At 39.6% G+C, this 17,586-nt stretch overlaps 1 long non-coding RNA gene across 1 annotated transcript in view; it reads left to right on the plus strand.

The window, feature by feature from the left end:
• LOC123568379 (uncharacterized) overlaps positions 1 to 13,770 on the plus strand; it is an 85,026-nt gene extending 71,256 nt beyond the window's left edge. The window contains exon 3 of the long non-coding RNA XR_006691699.2: positions 12,678 to 13,770. This is a non-coding gene — a long non-coding RNA (uncharacterized lncRNA). The remainder of the gene's footprint in view (positions 1 to 12,677) is intronic.
• Positions 13,771 to 17,586: the final 3,816 nt, after the last annotated feature.

The raw sequence follows: 17,586 nt of genomic DNA on the forward strand, positions 1-17,586 counted from the left end.
CACTCTTTTTTTCTCTCCCTACCCACCCTTACAGATCAGACCCTTAGCTTTTCATTCTATTGGTTCCTTCCATTCTTCCTTGCCTGCCATACCCAACCAACTCTGTTTCATTCTCCAGACATTTACATAGCTAGCTCTTACTTTGTCTCCACACTTTTTAAGAAACACCTTCCCCACTGCCCTATTTAAAACAGCCCCTCCAATCCATCACTTGCTACCCCTTATCTGGCTTTATTTTTCTTAAATGTGTCTATCACTGCCTGACATTTGGTTATATATTTGTTTGTTTGGAGTTTTTTATTGTCTGTCATTTCTACCAGAGTAGAGGTACCTGAGAGCTGGAACTATATAGTGTTCACTGTGTGATCCCTACTACCATTTCCTGGCACATAGTGGGCTCCAGAAATTATTTGGATAACAAGTGGATTAATGAGAAATGAGTGGTTTGTATCAGAAATCATCATTTTAACTCTCCTTTCCAGAGAAATAGTTATATCTGAATATGAAAGTTTAGAAACCCTTCTAGTTAGGTCTTGAGGCCTTTTCTCCACCTAGTCTCTTCTGAAGGAAAGTAGGGATTAGGTATTTAGTTTCATATCTTTAAATACTATCTATATGTTAATGAATCACAAATTTATATCTCTAGCCTGACTATTCCTTGCATTCCAGACCAATATATGCAATTCTTGGATTGGATTGATGGAGAAGGAAGGGGATCCTGAATGTTAGAATAGTCATATGTAAGAAGACAGTGACAAAGCTGGGGACATTAAGCCTCTAAGTTTTGATGAGTTTTTGTCCTCTCCACTCCTATCTGAGGAGATTAACCCTGCAGTGCCTGAGGAAAGTATAATGACCTCCCCTGAGGCAGTTACCATGCAAGACAATGCTGAGTCTCCTCGCCACTCACCCCCACACTCCTCTTTGCTTCTAGACCTATAATTAGACTCAAGTCCCAGCAGGCATCTACAGGTGAGGTAGAAAGTGTGGCCCATGACAAGGTGTGCTGTACTTCAAAAGAACTACAGTACTTAGGTTTTCTAACCTATACAGAAATCCATGGAACATGTGTGGAATGGAATATTAAGGGTGTGGAATAATGGTGGAAGGAACATGAAATAAGATCAGGTCAAATTTGTTGATATGGGCTCACTAATCAGAGATTCTGTGTTTAAGGTTTCAGCTTGGGGAATTAGAAAGGGCTATAATTGTTTGACTGGTTGGTTGGTTGACTGGTTGGCTGAAACATGGATCAAAAGATAGCCCACCATTAGCAAATTTGAAATGCCCCATATCCCTCAGTTTAATGTAGAGGAAGGGGTTGAAAGGCTTAGGACAATTGGAATGTTAGAGTGGATTTTTCATTTAAGACCTACTAACCCATCCTAGAATGGTCCAGTAAACATATCTTTCATCGTAATTATAAGAAATAAATTTGTGAACGGAGCCCCAGCATCCTTGAAGAGCTCTGTGATTGCTCTTTTCTATAGGCCAGACTTCACAATGGGAACTGCAGTTACTGAACTGGGAAACCTAAATGCAATGCGAATAGTTAGATTCTGGGATGGGAGGGGCCAAGTGGCAGCATTCAACCCCCAAAGGCATGGTAAGCATGATTACCAGAATGAACAGCAGAACCGAAGCAGCAGTTAAAATAACCTGGCTCACACAGACCTATGGCATTGGCTATTTGATCATGGTGTTTATAGAAGTGAATAGTTAGGATGCCTACTAATTTATTACTTGATCTGTATAAGCAGAAAAGTTCTACGTCAAATGAATAAAAGTCAAACCTGAACCATAAAGAGCGTCACAGCCACTCAGTCGATTCCCAGACGTAAGCTAGTTTACAGACCCAGAACCCCTTGAATGAAGGGGAAGCCAGGTACTCTTGAAGAAAGACCTTGATACGCTGCCAAAAATTAATAATATTTCTCTCAGCCTACCCCAAAGGGATCCATGGCCTTTTACTAAGGGAACTGTGAGTTTGGGAAAAGGAAATAATCAGACCTTTTGGAGATTACCAGACATAGGCTCCGAACTAACATTAATTCCAGGAGATCCAAAAGTCACTATAGCCCACTAGTCAGAGTAGCGGCTTAGGAGAAATCAGTTTAATTCAGGCCTATGTCACAGTGTGTCCAGTGGGTCCCCAAAGCCATCCTGTGGTTTTTTTTCTCCATTTTGCAATGCATATTTGGAATAGACATACTCAGTAACTGGCAGAATCCCCACACTGGTTCCCTGAACTCTGGAGTAAGGGCTATTAAGGTGGAAAAGGTCAAACAGAAGCCACTAGAACTACCCATACCTAGGAAAGTAGTAAACCAAAAGCAATACCACATCCCTAGAGGGATTTCAGAGATTAGCACCACCATTAAGGACTTGAAAGATGCAGAGGTGATGACTCCTACCACATCCCCATTCATTTTTCCTATTTGTCCTGTACAGAAGACAGATGGCTCCTGGAGAATGACAGCAGATAATCACAAACTTGACCAAGTGATGACTCTAACTGTAGCTGTTGTACTAGGTATGGTTTCATTGCTTGAGCAAGGTAACACATTCCCTGAGCAAGGTAACACATTCCCTGGTATGTGTCATGCAGCTATTGACCTGTCAAACACATTTTTCTCAACGCCTATTAGTAAAGACCCCCAGAAGCAGTTTGCTTTCAGCTGGCAAGGATAGCAATATACCTTCACTGTTCTACCTCACAGGTAGATATCACACTAGTTCATTACATTATACCATTATGCTGATTGGACCTAGTGAGCAAGAAGTAGCAACTACTCTACCACTTACTGGTAAGACATTTGCATATAAGAGGGTAGAAAATAAACTGACAAAAATTCAGGGGCCTTCTACCTCAGTGAAATTTCTAGGGGTCCAGTGTTGTGGGGCATGTTGTGATATCCCTTCCAAGGTGCATCTGACCCCACCTACAACCAAGAAAGAGGCATAATGCCTGTTGGGCCTCTTTGGATTTTGAAGGCAATGTATTTCTTATTTGGGCATGTTATTCTCACTCATTTACTGAGTGCTTTTTGTGAGATATCCCTGAAGGACAGTGGTGAAGGGAAATCTGCCCAGTGAGAAGAATACCTAGTTGTGCACTTTGCTTACTAAGAAACATGGCCAGATGTACAACTATGTACAATGTGAATGGCTATAGCTAATAGTTTATCGGGATGCTCAAGAGCTTAAAAGGAACATGATTGGAAAATTGGTAACAAATTTGGAGAGAGGAATATGAATAGATCTCTCTCAGTGGGCAAAAATATGTAAAAATATTTGTGTTTTATACGAATGCTCATCAAAGGGTGACCTCAGCAGAAGAGGATTTTGATAATCAAGTGGATAAGATGACCTGTTCTACAGATACCAGTCAGCCTCTTTCCCCAAGCACCTCTGTCATCACCCAGTGGGCTCATGAACAGTGACCATGATGGCAATATGGGGGTATGCATGGGCCCAGCAACAGGCATTTCTACTTCCCAAGGGCAAGCCAACCATGGTCACCACTGAGTGCCCAATCTGCCAGCAGAGACCAACACCAATTCCCCTATATGACACCATTCCCTGAGTAATCAGTCAGCTACCCGGTAGCAGGTTGGTTACACTGGACCTCTTTCTTCATGGAATGAGCTGTGTTTGGTCCTTACTGCAGTTATCCCTTACTCTGGATCTGGATTTTCCTCCTCTGTATGCATTGCTTCCATCAAAATGATCATCCTACAGAATGCCTTATCCACCATCATGGTATCCCACATAGTACTGCTTCTGATCAAAGAAATCTCTCCACAGCAAATGAAGTTAGTCACCACTGATGCCTTTCAAATGAAGTAGCAGAAAAAGGGAAGGAAAGAAAACAGTTAATATCCAAACATTGTTCTGTTCAATTGGAAGCTGAGACTCCTTGGGGCTCCTAATACCACTAGCAGGCAAGGTGTACTGGGCAAGGCAGTTGCAAGTACACCTCAGTTACCAAGGGTAAATCAGATTGCTGCAGCACAGTAGAGGCAAGGAAGACCGTGTCTGGGAGCCAGGGGATTTCGTGGTACACAGCTCAGTAGTCCTATGCCCAAAAATACTCATCAATGGGAAATTGCGGTAACCTAATAAAGATAAGATCACTAGGAACTTGTATCCCATAGGCATAAGGTTAGATTAACCCCACCAAGTAAAAAATTCTGACCAGCCAAGATTCTGGCAGAGGGCAAGGGAACATGGAATAGGTGGAACATAGAATTAATGTAATGATGATCAAGATAGGACTTATGACCAGCTACAGAAGCAGGGACTACGGTAGTCCCCAATTTAACAGAATTGTGACATATGTTCCCTGGTAGAAGTAATCCTGTATTAGACACCAGGACCTTCAAACCTACCCAGCCCAGGGTTTTAAGGAGAGGGAACAGTTAATTGTTTATTATTATTAGGTATTTATTGTTATGATGATTATTAGGTATAATAGTGAGACCTCCACCCCTCAAACATGAAAACTGCCTGTATTGCCTGATGCATAAACAGCCTCCTCCTCTATAATGTTCTTTCTTCAATCTTTGCATTGGCTTGTTTCTGGACTCAGCTCAAACGTGACCTCTTCAAAGCAGCCTTCCATGGCCACCTGTCATCTAAAATAATGCACTCTCTCCACCCCTACAATCACTATATTACTGCATATTTTATTTCCTTCCCAGTATTTCACAGGCTCTGAAATTATCTTTTTATTTCCTTGTCCATCCCCTTTCTTCCCCCACTCCACAAAGCCTGTGACTTTGTCTTATTTCTTCAGTACTTAGAACAGTTCCTGGTACATAGAAGAAGCTCACAAAATATTTCTCTATAACATAAGGACTTCTGGCCTCCAGAAATATAAGGCAAGAGAAAACCACGTACCAAAGTTCAAGTATGAGTCCTTCAAGTATGATTCCTGCAGAGGGGACAATTCTTTTGCTACAAGGAGAAACTCAAGACAATAGGTGTAGAACTGACAACTATTCTAAGATATTCTGTAATTATCTGTACTTTCTATCTTAAAGTGACTATGATGGAATAGGATTCAGAAGGGAATCATTTAAGCCTGCTGCTTTGAAATTATGGGCACAAAATGAAAATTTGGATTTTTGAGAGAAAGAACACTGTAAGTGGCCCATAGTGGCTCTAGGACAGACCCTCTTTGAAAGAGGCAAAATGAAACTTGAAATGTGTAGTTTCAGAGTGCTGTGTTGGAAGGACTATAAAGAAATTTGTGAGGGCTGTGAAGTCAACTGTGTCTTATTCTCTATATCATGCCATCACCCAGCAAAGCTCACAGCATTAAGGATGAGAGGTGGAAGCATTTATGAGGAACTTTATAAAATGCTTTTGCATCCACATCACAGAAGTGAAGCTGGGCTACACCCAGAAACTAATTTCCACAGTGAAAAATGCACCATCTGAGGTGCCTTTCATTTCCTGGGAGACAAATGACAAACCACACTGTAACTTCTCACACATTTGACCAAACAATCCCAATCCTGCTGTATTTATCTGGACCAGAGGTACAGGATGGGCATGTCTGTTCCCCATTACTACCTCACTGAACCAGACAGAGGAACAACTCGGGAATGGGGACCATGGCCCATGTCGTGTCAATTACAGATAGCAAACCACCCACACAAGTACCCTAGTTTATACATAATAGGCCCTCTGAGAACCCACATGACATCCTAAGTGCTGGATGGTACATCTGAAAGCACTGAGAGAGCTGAAAATCACAGACAGCCAAGTAGGTCCCTGCTGAATACATATCTAAGGAGCTTTGCATGCATTGTTTATTCCAGCAACTTTATGGAATAAATTACGTACAACAAATTAGTTTCAGATGGTAGGATATGAAGAGCTGATGTGCTGTATAAAGGAAGGTGAACTCCCACTTTTGACCCAACCACTTCCCATCTCGGGCATCTCAGACTCAGAATCCAGATGCAATTCATTTCTGAAATGCAGTGGAGATCAGAAAGTTAATAAGTGATGAGGTTTAGAGATTTCAAAAAGAAATTTATGAGTATTGTTAACTCATTATATTATCCTATGATTTCTGGTTGTTATATGTGAAACCAAAGGTAAAATTGAACCCATCCTTCCTTCATTCCTTCATTATGCACAGCAAGCAAAAATAAATGTCTTCCTGACATTTCCAACCTGCACAGAAATTCCATAATAGATTCAACTCAACACACGTTTAAAACCTCACTGCCTACCATACTGGGATGTCATTAAATTCCTGAAAGAGACATCATGTCTTTCTCTATTCCCCCTAAAACCATAAATTATTTGTTAAATTAACACAGTAAAATTGACTTATTTTGGTGTATAGTTTTATGAATCTTACTACAGGTATAGACTCATGGAACCAACACTGCAGTCAGGGTAATAATTCTAGCACCCCAAAAATTGTCTGACATTACTACTTTACAGTCCCTCTCCTACTTTAAGCACTAGCAAACCACTGGTCTGTTCTCTGTCACTGTAGTTTTGTCTTGTCAAGAATGTCACATAACTTTTGTCATGTAACTTTTCACTCAGCCAAATACCTTTGAGATCCATCTAAGTTGTTCCACGTCTCAATAATCTGTCCTTTTTATTGCTAGGTGATACTCTGTTATATGGATATACCACAGTTTGTTTATCCATTCACCCATTGAAGGACACGTAGTTATTTTCAGTTTTTAGCAATTACAAATGAGCTGCTATAAACATTTATGTACAAGTTATGTTGTGAGTATAACTTTTTATTCTCCTGGGTAAATACCTAGAAGTGGGATTGCTGGGTCACATCCTACACGTATGTCTATAAGAAATTGCCAAACTTTTTACAGAGTGGCTATGCATAATGTCTTTTTGATAAGTAAAAAATACAAAAATTATTAAAATGACCCCCAACAGCTTGTTTACTTGTGTTGAGGGGATTCCAATAGTTATTCACCATGACAAAATATTGTTCTTAAAATAATCAGAGGCATTTGACTTCATTTCTTTCTTTTTACTTTTAAAGCTTCAATTAAGTCTTTCGTATTTTAATGTGATTTTTAAAACAAAATTAAGTGCTTAACATTGTAGAAGCATAAGGCCTTGAGGACTCTACTTATACATGAAGAGATTTTAGTGAGAGAGAGAGAACCAGGAGAAAATCTCATCATAGCTAGTTTAAGCAATATAACCCAGTGTCATATGCATCAAGTCCAATTTTCAATTCATAAATAAGCCTCCCCCTCCCTTCCTCCAAAAACGTCCACCCCAAGCTAATTACAGAAGAAAAGGGAACATGAACACCAGCCAGAAAAGATTCACAGTTGCCACTCTTTAGTTGCTACTTTAATGGGAAACACATGTGCAAGATACCACCCAGGAGACAACTGACCAATGTGCTCTGAAAAATGGAATGTCACAAAAATGAGCCATACAAGATGGCTTACTCTCTTGAATAGGCTGAACACATAAAAATGTTTGATACCATTTTGTTCTTATATAAATATGGGGAGGTCCCAAGATGAGATGCTGAGACAGAAATTAATTTGTAGCAACAAAGTGAAAAGGCAATGACTTAAATTAGCCCTCACTTCTTATCTCATCCACATGCCCCACAATAGTTGACCATCAGATTTGGAAAGTACTTAGCAAAGTTTACATGAGGAGAAATCCTGCAAAGAAATTGGAAGTAAGGACAGAATGGCAATTGTTCTTATTAAATAACAACACTAACATTCATTAGCTACCATCACTACAAGAAGCCAGTTCTGTTCTGAGTGCTGTATGCACAGTATCTCACTACGTCCATAATTTACAGGGTAGAATTATCTCCACTGTATTAGTCAGCTAGAATTGCCATAACAAAATACCATAGACTGAGTGTCTTAAGCAACAGAAATTTATTTCTCACAGTTCTGGAAGCCAGAAAGTATGAGATCAAGGTGCCAGCTGATTTGGTTCCTGGTGAGGGTTTTCTTCCTGGCTTGCAAACAACAACCTCCTCACTGTGTCCTCACATGGTGGAGGGGTGGGGGTGGTACGGAGAGACAGAGGGTGAAAGGAAGCGTGAGAGAGCTCGAAGGTGTTTCTTCTTATAAGGGCACTAATCCCATCATGAGGTCCCCATCCTCATGACTTCATTTAACCCCAATTATCTCCTAAAGGCCTCATTGCAAAATACCAATACAGTAGGCTTTAGGGCTTCCACACATGAATTGTCAGGGAGAGTCAGGGAGGAACACTTCAGTCAATAGCATCCACTTTACAAATAAATGATGTTTCAAGAGAACAAGGAGTTCACAACAGCTCACTCAGTTGGCAAGCAGCAGAGTTTGAACTTGAACCCAAGGGTATCAGACTCTAAGAGAAAAATATCTACTACTTATTGACTGCCCACTAAGTGTCAGGTGTATCTATACAACATCTCTATTCGCTATGGGAAGCCAGGTTTTTCCCATTATTCTTCCCAGTTATAGATACGGAAACTGGCCCCAAATAGTTAACCAGCTATTCACAACCTACCACCTAAGCCGAACATACTGCATAACATTTATCCTACTGGTTATCAAAGTGAGGCCCCCATCATCACCTGGGAACTAATTAGAAATGCACATTTTGGGACCAAACAGCAGACCTACCGAATCAGGAACTCTATGGTGGTGTCCACAATCTGTGTGTTAACATACCTTCTAGGTAAATCTGATCCATGATAAATTTTGAGAACCACTTGTTTGTTCCATAAATTTATTAAAATAACCAATGCATTGAAAACTCAGTAATAAGTGGTATATCCAGAATTCATATACAGATCTGTTTGGTTCTAAAGCCTGTGGCCTTCTGCTATACTGTACTCTTCCATCCCAACTTCACAAAGGAAAGATCTGTGATTGCAGAGCCCAGTTCTGAATTCTGCTTTGCCGCTATAATTCCGATCAGTTCTCCTACCTACAAAAATGTGATACAGGAAAATGTCAAAAGATAATCCCTGAGAATTAATAACGCTGCTTAATACTAATCAGGAAACACCTTTGGTACGAACTAGAAACGAAGCTTTGTGAAATTTTTATTTGGGCCTGACAATTTTGTGTTCCATTTAGTGTAAATGAGAAACAATCCAGTATATGGAAACAGTAAGTATGGAACAAAGTTACTTCTTTTAAAAAGAAAAAAAAAATGATTTTATCCCTCTTTGACTTTTTTAATCATGTTTAATCCATCTAATTAATCATTGCTTTATCTACATGTTATCGCTGTATAATTACCCCATTTCCCCCCTGCAAGGAACAAGATTATATTATATCCCTTTATAAAATCTTGATAATTTACACAAAGGAATAAAAATCTGCTTATAATAGAAATGGAGATTTCTATTTCTCATTTTTGGAGTGGTAAATGAAAGTACCTGATCTCACATCAAATGCCTTTTAAAATCATTCACAAAATAAAAGCACTTTGAAAAGCGTTATTTCCAGTGCAAATATAGTCACCTGCTCTTGTGATCAATACACCTCTAAAACATTATATTACTATTTACAATATTAATGAACATGTGTTAGTCACTGCACAAAGCCTTTTACATGTGGTAAAACTCATTTAATTATCACACACACGAGGTAGCTTTTAGGATTATTCCCATTTCACAGATGAGGAAATTGAGAATCAGGGAGGGTAAGTAACTTGCCAGAGCTCCTTCAGCCAGGAAGTACAGGACTCTAGATATTAAGCTTATTAAAGAGCTCTGGCTGAAAATTGATTCAGACACTGACACTTGGCTCTGGATGGATGGGCTCAGCGTTGCTCTGCATCTGGATTACTTCCAAAGGCCCATCTGTGAGCCTGCCTGACCCCCGGGATGGGGCGGCGCAGCCTTGGCGGCCTTGGCACTCCATCTGGAGAGACTGAAAGGGAACAGCAAGGTGGTGACTCAGCGGCCTTGACTGTCCCTCAGTCTCCTGGGAGACAGAGAGCAAAGTGATAAAGGGACAGAGTGGGAACTGTAGTTCTCGTTTCTCTGTTTGTTTTCCACTCGATTCTTAAAAACAGACCTATTAATCATTTAGTTCATGACTTTGGTCATTCCACTGACTCCTACCACATTTGAGTCAATGAAGCAAAAACTAGAAAGTTGTGTGTTCAAACTTCTCAGATGGAAGAATTAAAATCCTTTGAAAACATTTCATCAGCCAGCAGAAAGAGTCACATGTTTTTCTGCTTCAGAGTTGTAGATGGATGTGACTTAAGCCCTAACTGGGAAAAACTTTGTGTGATTTACAACAGCAGACAGATATTCTGAGTAACCTTCTCATACTCTTTTATTCCACCTACCAAAAACAAAAGCTGTTTTCAGCAGAGCCCAATTAGGTGAAAAGGGCTTTCCAAGGAAACTGTTGCGTGTGCTTCTTGATTCTGTCCTGATTTGGGAAGTTCATCCAGGCTGAAATTACTTTGTGGAGCTGACAGGAAGTTTGTTCAATGACTTTTGCCTTTCACAGCCCTGCTCTCCTTATCTCTACAGACACGCTTCCCACTTTCTTTTCTGGCTCCCTTCCTCCTTCCCTTCACACACACCTTCACACCTCCCATCTACTTTGATTGTATTAATTGATACCATAAAGAACACCGTTAGAAGGGGAGGCACAAGTGTTGTAGCATTTGAGGGGCTTTTAGTGCAGGAATTAAAGGCTAATACTTGGCCTGGCCAGATCTATCATTGCATGCTATGTCCAGACTCTCCAAAACTATGAGAGTCTATTTTGAGTCCCTCTTTCATATCTTTGTCAGGATTTGAGTTCACTGAATATGCTGAGAGCTTCAGATAGAAAAAGACCCTATCCCTCCTCTCAAGGAGCTGACGTTTGCCCAGCAGGGACAGTAGGTTAATGAGTAGCAAAGCTCTCCCTAGTTAATCTGGCTCCAAGTGTAGTGTGATGGGTCCTCTACCAGGTTACTAAGGGTGTATGTCCACTGCCTGAACCTTAAAGGTCAGGTAGTGAGCCAAGGCCGTCACGCCCAGCCGAGGAGCAGGTGTCTCTGAGAACCCAAACGTACCAAGGAAAACAGTCCCATCACACAGGCACAGTACGCAAAGAGCCAAATAATTAGCTTAAATGAGAGATAGGAAGCGGGATGAATCTCTAGAGCTGTCCTGCTACCGCCCAGGAGTGCTTTGGATGTAAGTCTTAATAAACTCATCTACTCACCAAGCTGGACTTGTCCAAGTCATTTTGGTCTCTTGATACCTTCCCAGTTTGCAGGGGGTGGGGAGGAAACATTACAGTCCTAAGTTTTTCTCATAACACCAAGTGGATTCATTTAGAAGGCAATTTCCTAGCAAGCATCAAATTCACAGCAGATCTCCCTGGATCAAGGGTGATAGGCTTTCTAGTAAAATGATCGGTTTGGAATCAGATCTACTTAAGCCTAAATCCCTGTTCTACCTTGGACAAGTCATTGAATCTCATTAAGCCTCAATTCTCTCTACTATAAAATGCAAATGACATCTACCTCAAGACTCTACATGAGAATTAAATGAGGAAATGTTATACAAAGCATAAGGCATAATTATTGGCAAACAGGAGGTACTCAATAAAGGGTAGTTTCCCTTCTTCCTCCTTCTCTCTTCCCAGGCCTCACAAGAGGACTGTGGCCTCTTAGTGAGATGATATAAAAGAGACTCTAACAATATTAAACACTTCAGGAGCACCTACTACATCCCAGGCACTATTCTAAGCACTTTATATATTTCAGCTCATTTAAGTCTTCCCTAAAACCCAATAAGGTAAGAGCTATTATCATCTCTATTTCATAAATGAGATATCAGGTAACTTTCCAAAGTCACACAGTCAGTATGTATGTGATGGGGCTATGATTTGATCCCAGTTTATCTAGCTCTTAACTATTACCTTATTAGGAAACAGATAGTGAAAGAGGTGCTAACTGTATCTGGAATGCAAGTACACAAAACAAGCAGTCCTCAGACAATGGGCTCTGTTTGATTTGCACAGTTTTAAAAATCAAGTCTGTATTTCTGACTGCTCTCAAAAAAGTTGGAAGATCTGGCACTAGGCAGCTCACATAGTGATGCGGCAACAAGCCATTGACTGGTGGCTGCTGTCTGGACTGAGGTCCCCAGTTCACCAGTCTCCAGTGCTCACAGCTGTATTATAGGGCCTGCTTCACTTTTAATCTGCACATACATTTGAGTTTGCCATCCAGAATTAGGCAATGCTGCTAAACATGGTCTTAGCCATAAAGACACAAGAATTGTGTTCAATAATGTGCACCCAAAGGTTAAAATGTCTGAACTAAATGAAGGAAAAAAATGAATGTAGGAAAGAGGTCTGCGTGAAAAGCAATCAACAACCAGGTTCAAACACAACCACGCTGAAAATGCCTGGATAAGCCTTTGAGCCCTATGTGCAGAAATTGTAAACTCCTGCTGTTCTCCACATCTCCACACCTAAACAAAACCTGAAAATGCAAGTTTCCTTACAGTCCATGGAGCAAAGACTCTTTTGCCTTCAATGTTAAACGCATTCCTCTTTGTTTGGCATAGCTAAAAGAGGGAGTTTAAATTTTCATGTACTACTTAACACAAACAATAACATTTAAACTGTTTTTTTTTCCTCTCTCTCTTTTTTTTTTTTTTTTTTTTTTTTTAGCTCTTTAGGCCTTAATGATTGACATGATCTTGGAGATCAGTTAGGTATGTAGCAAAACTCTCCTAGAAACCTGGAAGATGTGGCAAGAAGAAAACATGGAGCCTTTTCTGAACAAGCCAATGAGAGAAGAAGAATCACTTCAATTTATAAGTGTGGATCCTGGGGCTAAAGAACTTACCTAACACCACACAACCAGCAGCAAATTACTGACCCAGCATATTCTGAACCAGGTCTTTATTCTTTCGAGGACTTCACAGTGCCTTCCTCAGAGCATCTCTACATGAAAATCTGTATAAAGAAGTGATCTGTGGTGTCGCCATTTGTATCAAAATGATATCACCAACTTATTTAAAAGACTTTATTTAAAAGTCTTCAGATAGTTTTGGCCAGGGAAGAGCTCTAATATCACACATTAATAGCCCTACCTTTGTAACATGTAAATTGTTTTTTGTTTTAACATCTCAGTTTCATTAAACTGAGACCAGAAAGAGCCATCATCTTTTTACCAATTTGTAATCATTTCATTGTGTTATGGACCTGCAGCAATGTTGACTATATTTACAAATCTGTGAGTGAAATTTTAAAACCATTTTCCTCTTCTAATCTCTCCCATCCTGCCTTCTTAGAAGCACACAAAGCATCTCAACCACTCCCAAATTCCCTGTTGGAATACCCTTAATGATTCTGAAATATTTTGTTATTCCCCAAACACCGCCCTAAAGACGAATCACTGGACTCCAGGCTCTTCACATTGCCAAGTTGAACAGAGTTCAAATGTTCTATCTAACCAAACTCTAACTTACAACAAAGCCACATATAGTAGATGATGTGTAAGATATTCCGAAAATACCAAGGCAACAGGGAAAAAAATCTGTGTCATCAAGAGGTCCTCCCAGAACGTCTTGTAATCTAGAATAATCATTTTTATCAAGCTCCTGTAACCTAATCATAGCACACATGTGTATATATGTATGACTAATAACATAAATCAACTTTCATTTTAATAATGTATAGCTTAAATTTTCTCACATCCAAAACAATTAGTGTTGCCAAATTTAAGATTATTTCTCTACTTTAGACATCAGAACATGCACAAAGACTTGAGGAATACACAAACCCAAGAAAACAATCTTATCCTGATAAAGTAAAAATTTTGAATAAATTCATAAATCATTTAAAACACAATCTTATGAAATTAGCCATTTCATAGTATGTTATGAATGTAAAAGCAGAACACAGAAAAGGCATTTTCCAAAAAGATATAGGACTTACTAGAATTTCCTTTTATGTTAAAAAAATGGCCCATGGAAGAGCAGTTTTCAGAACGACCAGGGCATAGTCGGACACCTCTTTCATTGGAAGCTTCACCAAAGAGCACACTTCTCCTGAACTCAGAATTTTGAGTCCAGACCCAGCTCTTGCCAAACTTCACTGGGAGTTTTGCTAAGCTTCAAGGCGATCCCACCTCAAAGCTCTTTGGAGACAAAGTTAAGGTAAGTTCCCCTTAATATTTCCAGAACTGTATGAACATATAAGCAAACTGTGTAAGGCTACATAGAAATGATTGAATTTTGATTTCTTCAAACTACAAACACTTTAAAGACAAGGATTCTCCTCTCCATTTATTTTGTATTACTGGCACCAAGAATAATGCATAGCACATAGTTGATACTTAATAAAGTCAATACTTGTATAAATAAACTGAAAAATTCTCACAAGACCAGTGAGGGCAGTTTTACGAATCTCCCTGTAGCCCTGCAATTTTCAAAGGTTTCATCACGTAATTCCCCTCACGACTTTTTGGTTCACTAATCATAAAGCCACACAGGCAGAAAGGAAAGAAATTCCAGAGACCAAAAAGCCGTTTGTTTTGTCCATCCGGTCACATATGTATAGGGTTTTAGAGCTAAAAGTGGTATTAGAAGTTGCCTTTGAGCAATCTCATTTTACATGTGAGAAAACTAAAGTCTAAGCTTTTGGGTTAAGTGACTGAGCCTTGATCACCCAGCTGACAGGCACCAAAGCACTTCCCGTTATTATTTCCTACATGTTCCTCTGCAGTTAGCCCCCACCACCTCCACCAGAAAGTATTTGTCTTTAGGTATTTCCTTTAAAAGTCTCAGATGACTTTACTTGGGGTGTGGTGGAAGGGACCACGCTTTTATTATAATTTACCAATAGCCGGGAGTTTTGCTCCATTAAAAAGTATGTATTGACTGATCTGCTGAATCTTGCTTTGGGGGAAGGTTTTTTTTTTTTGAGCCCATTTGAAAATGTTAAATTTTTCATTACTCTTAGATTATTAAATGAATAACTCCAGGGAAAAAATGTATCATTGGTTTCTTACGAGTATCAAGACAAAGAGGCAAAACTTTCAATTTGGCCACAAGAGGGCAGCTACAACATTTCCTCCTAGGTCTTTGCGGTTCTAAACAATGACAAACTGAGCATTTGGGGACTCAGCTTGCCATCGACTTCCTAATAATACCTTTCAACTGAATTCCCAATATGTCACAAAACATTCTCTCATGGTGTTTCCTGGGACGTTTTTTGTTTTGTTTTTAAAGAAATTATTTTCCAACTTCTTTCCAGATCTAGAGAGTCCTCTGCAATAGAACTCTGTGCCAAAGTCACCATCTACAAAGATCTTTGGAGACCAGTAAATTGTTAGGCTAATTAGAAAACCCACAGAAAATGTTTTATTTTAATTAAGTTTGACTCCAGATAAAAATAAAAACAGTAATGATTATCTGATTCCACCACACTTAATAAAGCTTGCTCTAAGTGCTTCACAGGATTTGCCAAATATTTGCCTCATCTCAGCCTTCATTCGTCATTCCCATTTTCATGATATCCTAAAATCTTTCAAGTCAAAATTTATTGTGGAATTTTATCACTGAGCTAAACGGTGGGAGGTCTGAAAACAAAAAAGCAGAGATTAGTAATAGCTACATTCCATATTCTTATAGTTGCACAAAAACATAAATTCAAACTTATTTCATCTTTTAGGTGCATAAAGAGTGGGGAGTTAATTTGAAAAGTAAGTGCTATATTTTATATGTACATATGTGTATGCATCTGTGTGTAGGTGTGGCTGTGTTTGTATACTCATTAATTTTTTTGTTTTTTTGCTAGTAATTATAGATAAGTACTTTGGAAATTTAATATTGATGTTTGTAGATTTTGAAGATGTACATAGTGATGTATTTCCTTCACATTTACCGTGGAGCCTTTCCCCTAACCATCTTATTTAAAATTGCAATCCCTGTCCCCCTTACCCCCACATATCCTGTCCCAATTCCCTGTTGTATTTTTTCTCTTATCAACATTTGACATACTTTATATTTTACTTGGTTTTTGTTCGCCTCCTTCACAAGCACCCCCTCCCCAACTAGAATAAAAGCCCTATGATGAAGACAGAATTTTTTCTATTTTGTTTATTGCCATGTCTTCAAATCTTACAATAGTGCCTGACACATCAGGGGAACTCAGTAATGCAGCAACATAATAAAGTCACAAAAATTAAGCATTTTTACTAGAAACTGATATTTTAAAATATCTGGCATTGCTAATTTACTTGAGTACACTTAAGGAGACCTCCTAAAAAGAGATAATAGCCCACTATCAGAACTCAAGCACATTTCCTAAAGCAAGTATCTGAAACAATACTTGGGCTCATGATTATGGCTGAGCGTATATTCTTGAATGCTCAGACTCAGCAGGTCCTGTTTCCCAAAAGTCAATCAGACCTGGACTGAATTATCAGCAAAAGTGGCCTCCAAGAGTTGTCACAGTATCACACAAGCAAAGCAGTGAGATAAAGGAAAGAGCAGTGACCTATCAATAAGGAGCCCATAGTTCTAGTTCTGCCTCTGCCACTAGCTAGCCAGGAGTTAAACCATCTATTTACATTGTTAGTGCTTCGATGTCCTCTAAAAAATAATGGATATAACACCCTGTTTATATCAAAGAATTTTGGAATCTAGTGAAATGTGAAAGTATTTTAGTAAGTATGGACTATTTTTCAAGTAGAAGATGTTATGAAAATCAGTGTTTCCTGTACTGTGCTATGTAATGCCACCATATGGTGTGGCCAATCAACAATTTAATGGTTTAATGAATAATTCTAGGTTGGATCCAGTTCTATCAGTCAAGTGATGTTTTGTCAGGCCCTTCTTGGTACTGTAACCCCTAGGCCTTCTTCTTTCCACTGTTGGGTTTATTTGACCCCAGAAGCTCTGCCCCATCCTGCCTCTATGATCAATCCTAAATAGAAACAAAAGACACTAAGGGAGTTCTATCCCCATAAGGAGGAATTCACATCATGTCACCATACTTACTTAGTCCAGCCCTGATCATATGTCCCAATGCTGGTAACTGGGCATCTTCTTTCTTCTCCTTCTGATAATCACATCAAGAATTCGCCTCCTCTTGGAAGCATTTTCACAGTAGGTATAAATATTTGCTAAAGGAATGACAAAAAGGCTTTATGCCAGTGTCCCTCTTGGTTTAGAGCTCTGCCAGGTCCTTGTCAGTACATCCTTTAATCCCTTACCTCTTCACTCCTGGCAGCCTTCCCTGATGCTGGCTGACCATCAGTAGCCTATATTTGAGAGCATCAGAAGTACAAGATATCTTCCTCGATTCCTACTGGTATGTTCAACCACCTTTAGGACTTCTCACTTATTCCATTAGACTCTGTAAAGCCAACTGCTTTTCTGATCCATGCTTGGTTGCCATACCCAGTGGACACCACCTTCTATTTGCCAACTGTCCTCTCTCACGGTCTAAAACAGGTCTCTATCCTCAGGGCCTGCCTCACTTGGTTCCTGTTCCAGCTCGTGGCTTAGCCATAGCACAGGACTGTCACTGGGTTAACTGGAAGGATGCTGTCGAGTCATGCCTACCC

Source organism: Macaca fascicularis, chromosome 13 (assembly GCF_037993035.2).
Source record: "Macaca fascicularis isolate 582-1 chromosome 13, T2T-MFA8v1.1".
NCBI classification, from domain to species: Eukaryota; Metazoa; Chordata; class Mammalia; order Primates; family Cercopithecidae; genus Macaca; species Macaca fascicularis.